We start from the raw sequence: 7040 nt of genomic DNA on the forward strand, positions 1-7040 counted from the left end.
GCTAAAAAGATATAAACATGACTGCTCGACCCAACACCTCGACCAAGGGAACAAGCTGTGGCAGGGTACAGATACGTCACAGCCATCAGCCAAATCACACACACCCAGTGCAAAGGAGTAGCACCAAAACCACCCTGCTCCTCTATCCCACCTCTTCCACATCAGGTAAGACAAACCACGGCATCCTCAATCTCACCGGCAGTGCTTTGCCACATGCCATGAGGTTTATTCCCACTCTGGCAGCAGGTGCTGCAAGGGGGCAAGCCAGACCCTGGCCCCTCACAACCGAGCTCTTCCCACAGCACCAGTGTGTGTCTCCACTTCCCAAATTGATGTCCAAGCATGGCAGGCCACACAGAGCTGACAGCTCACGTGGTCTTATGCCTATGGTTTTATCCCTACAGTCTTACCACTTTCCTTCTGGAAACAGGCCAGGTTTCCAGAAATGATGCTGCTTTGCAAACCTGGCTCTCAAACTCCATATGCCAGTTTCCCAGGTCTGGAGGAAGGTGAGGGGCAGAGATGCTCGTTGGGTGGTTTAGGGGATATGACAGTTTTGTGCGAAGATGTCTGCTTCAAAATGTCTACCTCAAGGCAACTAGGAAAGTTCTCCCATGGATGACCACAGCACTGGTTCCTGCTCTGGTCCCTAAAGGCATGTGACTGGGAATTTTTAAAACTGATTAGCTGCAGATAAGTGTTTTACATTTGTGTCAGCCCCACACACTGAATTATAGCTTCCCAGCTCTTTTATGTGTTGCAGTTCAATTTCTTTTTCAATATTACGGACTGCATTCTTTTTCTTCGTAATATATTTTTAAGAGTGACAAGAGATCGATAAAAACATGTAATTTAGGGATCCGTAAAACCCACATAATTTAGCTTCATATATCATGCTTTAATAAAATAAGACATACCGGTCAGCTGGCTTGCACACAGGTATATACATTTATGTCTCTGGTTTGGTTTATATTAGGCTTTGTGCTTTTAAGCTCCAACAGCTATTTAACACTTGATTAGGAAAACCAAAATGTAATTAAAATATTGCAATGTGAGTCTCCTCTCTTCAGCTTCAATGAAAAATAACAGCCTGCCCCATTTTTTGTATGGGAAAGAAAGAAAAGGAAGCGTTGATCATGGAATCATAAATCGCTCCCTATCCCCTGCATTTTTTATGGGCATTTGTTGCAGTTAAACAAATGAGCAGTGTTTTTCTATAGACTTTCCTCTGTAGGCCTGGAGGACTGTGACAGACAGTCAGCAGCCAGCCTCATTTATAAATAACTTCTGGCTACTTAATGTGACCCTGCCTGGAAAGTGGAAAGCTGTGAAGCAGAGAGCCCTGATGCTCTCCATGGGGATCTCCTTCCCCACATAAAGAACAGAGCTACCAGATAGACAGAGAGCTCAGACCTGCCCAGCTGCTCGACAGTGACTCAGTGTATAGAATCAACCAGCCACACAAATCTGTCCCTTGATCACAGCCACGGTCACACCAGGCCAGTGGAAGATGCCAGGAGAAAACTCTCCTCCTTTAAAAGTGAGTGGCAAGCTGCTGAATCACTCTGGCAGGCAGGAGTCAGCATGTCTAGGGGAAGGGAAAGTCAATGTCTCCTGCAGGGAATATTAATAATAAAAACCAAAGCAAGGACATTCAGGACTCAAAAAGATCTTTACATTTAGTAAAAAAAACCCCAACATTCCAAGAGTGGCTCCATGCACAAATTAATATTTCAGGAACCATAAAACAATATTCATTTTATATTTATGATACAACATTATTCATCCACTATGGTTTCAAAGTGTTTTACAGCTGTGCACTAAGAAAGCATCTCGTTTGCTGTGAAATGCAGCCATCTTGTCACGGGAGTGGTTGACAGGACTGTCTAGGGCACAAGGGAAAAACAGCTGCCATCAAGGAAATCTGACAGATCTCTGCACTGCTGTTCCTCTTTTTCAAGTCTAGAATGAGCTTATGTATTTGCAGGAGCCGGGCTTAGGGAGGTAAGTGGAAAAATTAGGTACAGCAACCACAGTCAAACAGAGAAGTTTTAGACAAGTCCTTGTTGAACTCTGGCAGGTCCAATGCAGGTAGATAAAGACGTAATAACATGCAAAACAGGTTTTATCTTCCTTCCCCTCAGTCAGGTCACAGAAGAAAATATAAATGTCTGTCAGGAGCAACTCGTGTTTTGTAACCCAGAGCAAATCCACAGGAGCCACCACCACTGCAGCAAGAAAACCGCCGTGGGGGAGATGCCCTCGCTGCTGGGGCTCATCCCCTCCTCAGAAATTGGAGGGGGGGGCATCCATTTATTCTTGTCTCCACCCCTGGCAGCCTTCCCCCAGCAGAGGAAAAGGGATGCAAAGTTAACCCTTTGTTTACTGGGGACACTCGTTATTCACCAGCCCATATGTATATCCACCCATTCCACAGACTGAATTTATGTGAGCAGTCGATTCAATCAGTAACAACCAGTAACACCCTTCAGAAGAAAAAATTCAGAATGCAACACCTCTGCCACCAAACTAAATAATCCTGTATACATAAATATTCTTGAAACACAGAATTTGTATCAGAAGCAACGGAAATTGTGATATGGGATGTGCTTTGTTGCAGTCTGATGTAGATTAAAAGTCAAATAATGCATTCTCAGAGACAGACATAGCCCCAAATCCAATTTTCCTCTCAAATAGAAGTACAATAAATAAAACAGGTGGCCAAAACCATCTACATAACTCCAAGCAATGCCACATATTTGTATTTTTCTTGTGTTTAGGTATATATATGTACATACATATGTACATAGGCATGAATATGAAGCTGTATTTACTCAGGGACAGCGTTTGCTTTTGGTCTCTCCATGAAGACTGAGTATTTCTAAAATAACCATTAGAAATCAAGAGAGAAGGGAAAGGGAAAAAAAACTTTTAATTTTCATCTGGAAAAGGCTTCTGCTTACTGATAGGACTTCCTTTTGCTACAAAGTTTGCTAGGAAGAAGAGGAAAGAAAATGGTAGCTGCAGTTTACCTAGCGCAAATGCAAGCATAATTTTGTGGAAACGGTTGTTAATGGGCATCAAGGACTGTTGATTCAGAGCATGGCAAAGAGCACAAAACCTCCTATAGCTCTCTGAAAAAAACGAGGACAACCAACATGTGCCACTGGAGGGTTTTCAACTGAGGTATGCAGTATTTTACACGAGCCCTTCTAGCTGTATGTGGTATCTCAGACAGCACTTGTAGCTTCTTGAGAAAGACCTCAGGGTCCCCTAGGACAGCAAGCCAGGTGCTAGCACTGTTTTACAACCAGGGGAAGGAGGCACCGCAAAAAGATTTGCCTTGATAAATCTCTCAGCTGGACCCTGCCAGTGCTGCGGCCAGCAACCTGCTCTCCCAGATCCCACCTTCCCCGGTCTAAGCGCTGCCATGGGCTTGCTGCCCCCCTCATGCATGAAACTGCTCCTAATTTTATGGCACTGCTTCTACCTTTAAACATATACCCAACACACTTTCAAAGAAAGTTTCCCCCTACGCCTCTGTGTACACTGGAGTATCAATCATGTGAGAGCTATGTAAATGCTTGCAGAGTACAGCAGAGTATTTGGTGTGAAAATATTTAAGAGTTCAAAGGAGAGTTAGAAATCTATGAGATGAGCAAACCAGGGTAAGAGCCTAATTCAACAGAGCTTAGCTGGGACTTTGAAAGCAGCAGAGAGGAATTCCAGCTATATCTGAGCTCCCAGCAAGATCAGCTATTTAGTGGTATCATCTTGCCCTAGCAAATTTCCATTGGCTACTCATGTCTCAAAACTTAACTTTGTTTCTAGCTTTCTGGGAAAATAATATATTTGGTAAGCGACAATTAACATGTACAGTAAAACCTATACAGATGAGAAAAGGGATTGCGAGTGGTCTAGCCTTTATTTTAGTCCCAGTCCCCTTCCCAGAACCTCTGGTAAATTACAGGAACAAACCTTTTCCAGCTCAGCGCTGTGATGCTCAGTTAGCTGGGTGCTTGTATTTGTCATGACACACACATACCCAGGCACATTCTGTAAGATGAGTCTTTCAATTCAGACAAGAAAATCTTTTAAAAGCAACCCACTGCCACTCTGTTATAAAATAATAGCTCTCTCTCTTAGTGAACCAATCCAAGAACTCTGGGGACAGTGAACACCTTAATGTTCATTTAACATCTGTCTTTCTCTATTAAAACCCCGCTGATCACCCAGTGGACTTAATTTTCCCAGCCATAAAATGAGCCAACAATATTTACTTACCTGGTTTGTGGCTAGAGATGCCTGCAGTAAAGGACTTGAAGAGTGAAGTAATGAATGAAGAAAACCTTCTTGTCTGCCACAGTGTTCACCATCTGTGGGAGGACATAGTGTGAAGATCATGTTGAGCAGCTGAGGTATCTGATAGGCTGGTTTACACGGACAACTAAGTCAATTGCAAGCATAAGGCCACTGTTGAAAGGCTCTGCAGGTCAATGGGGCATCACCGTGCTGTCCCATTGGGACAAAAGGATGATGTGGATGGCATGTGGTGGTGGGAAGAGCCCCTCTCTGCAGCACCAGCATGTTTGGGAGAAGGCTTGACACAGGGCAGGGCATACAACAGGGAAGCAGAACTTGTGTCGAAGGACAAGTCACTCTCCTATCTCAACACTATTAAAGTTTACACCATGAAAAATGTCTCCACCCCAGATTCCCTGATCAAGTTGCAGCACAACCACTATAATCCAATCATTAAGCACCTCTCTGCCCATGGCTGCTCTCAGCTGATGCCTCTCGCAGGACAGCAATGTCTCTCCTGTGTCTCTCAGGATAATGGCAGGGAACAGATCTGTGCTGCTCCCCTGATGATCACAGAGCCAATTGAAGCTGCAACTTTCAGTGCTGCAACTCAAGCAAAAATCAAGAGGTCGCACTTCACTCTAACTGTCTAACTGCCTTTTCCTTCCACAATGCTTGATCATCAGCAAATACAGGAATAAAACATTATAACAGACAGCTCGGACATATCCAAGTAGTTCCGGGCTCTGATGTCTGGTCAGTACACAAGTCCTTCTTTTGCTCTTCCCTCTGTTCAACATGTCACACACACCCCTTTTAGGGCACAGAGCCTCATGCATCCTCATCCTCCACTGCTCCTGAGCCTGTATCACGTGGCCATCGACACAGGCAGCATCATTGCTGGGCTTACTGGAATCTACCCATCAAGCACATGACAAGCACAGCTCAGCTAACTCATGACCCTGCAGAGGCAGCCAGTGCCACCCACTGAGCATTTATATACTCTTCAGAGGATGGAGAAGGCTGTGTAGGATGAGCTGGGATCACAGGTTGGTTTGGTGTGGGACTGGCCACAGGCAGGGCCAGATGGCACTGCAGGACTCATCGCAAACACAGATCCCCACACAGACTTTCTGGTTATCCAACAAATAATTACCATGTCCCTTTAGGATGTGTACAGCATGTGCCAGCACAATTATCACACACGGAGCAGGAGGGGACGGTGCCATAAAACAGCAGTCAATAACGAAAATTAGCCCAGGAGGGAAGGCAGGGAGGGAGATACCTTAGCTCTTCCTCTTCCTTTTTCCTTTCTCCATGTTTAGTTCCTTTCAGTTTCTCTCCCTCAGCTTCTTCCATTGTTTTTTCAATCACTACACAATTTTTTCATAATCAAATATTTTCAGTGTTTTCAGTTCTTGATGGGTGAAGGTTTCTCCTTCTGCCAGGCAGGGGCAGAAATGCTGGTGGGCAGAAGCACAGCCCCTTTCAAGTCGCTCACCCATGAAGCCAGCTCCAGATGACCTGAAAGCGCTATGAATGCAGCCCCATCTTGGAGCTTAACACCCTTGTAAGGCTGCTTATGGTAATAGAACTCAGCATTCACTATGAATAATCACAGAATTTATTTATAGTGACAAAACGAGAGGCCCTTTTATGCAATATTCACTTGGGTTACCTAGGTCAATAGCAGCCTAGTCATAGTGACTCATACTGGGGAATTAAATATTTTAAACATAGCCCAGTTTTAGTCTGAGCTTGGCTTGCCTTCACTAACTGCCTTGATCTCATTTTCCTCGTTCCCTACCCAAAAGAGCCTAGAGCATTCAAAGTATTCCATGAAGTACAGCACCTGGTTCTCCTTATCCTGTCAGACATGAGTCAGTGATCAAAGACACAGAAAGGGGTGCTCATGCTGTCTTTTGGAAGAGTTTTGCCCAGTGATCTATAGGAAACAGGGGCACATGTGTAAGATGGGGCACCTCAGAGGCTTCCAGCTGTGGTACCAGGACACCATCCTTGCAGGACCAGATTGTTGCTGCTTTTATAGTAAAGCTGCTTGAGGACCCAGGCAGCTGAGTGATTCATGCAAGGTCATGAGAAAACCAAACAGAAGACCTGGGGACAGAGTTGTGATGCTCTGAGTACAAGACCCCACCAGGAAATTGCCTGCAAGTTTTTAGAGTTCAGACAACTGAAGGAAGAGTGGTGCTTGCTGAAGACTTTTGCCCTCTCTTGACACGTAATGAACGACCTGTTTCTTTGGTCTAGGCACAAGGTCCAGCTTTCCCAGCACAGCTTCAAAGAGGATGTGCTAAAGCATCCCCCACTAGAGGTACAAGGTGGTACAAGGGCTACCTTAAAGCAAAGGCGGGAATAAAAGTGTCAAATAAACTGCATCATTTGGGCTGGAGAACTTCCCTCACCAGGGGCCTGAGAAGTCTGCCATTAAAAGCTCAGGCCAGGCATCAGACAGGATTTTAGCTCTGTACAGTCAAAACCCCTAAAAACAACTGCAGTGAACTGCTGTGCACTGGTGTGCCCCCAGTCCTGTGAAGATCCATCCAGCCTTGCCCCACTAGGTAGGAATAGAGAAGAGCCACTGCACAAATCCACCAGAAATGACGGGAAAGGAGGAATGTACTGGGGACACAACTTTTTGTGATTATAAATTACTTTATAAGCTTTCATGCAAGGATAAGCTCCCTTATTTTTTACCTTATGGGGTTAACTTGGGC

Source organism: Strigops habroptila, chromosome 10 (assembly GCF_004027225.2).
Source record: "Strigops habroptila isolate Jane chromosome 10, bStrHab1.2.pri, whole genome shotgun sequence".
In the NCBI taxonomy this organism is placed as follows: domain Eukaryota; kingdom Metazoa; phylum Chordata; class Aves; order Psittaciformes; family Psittacidae; genus Strigops; species Strigops habroptila.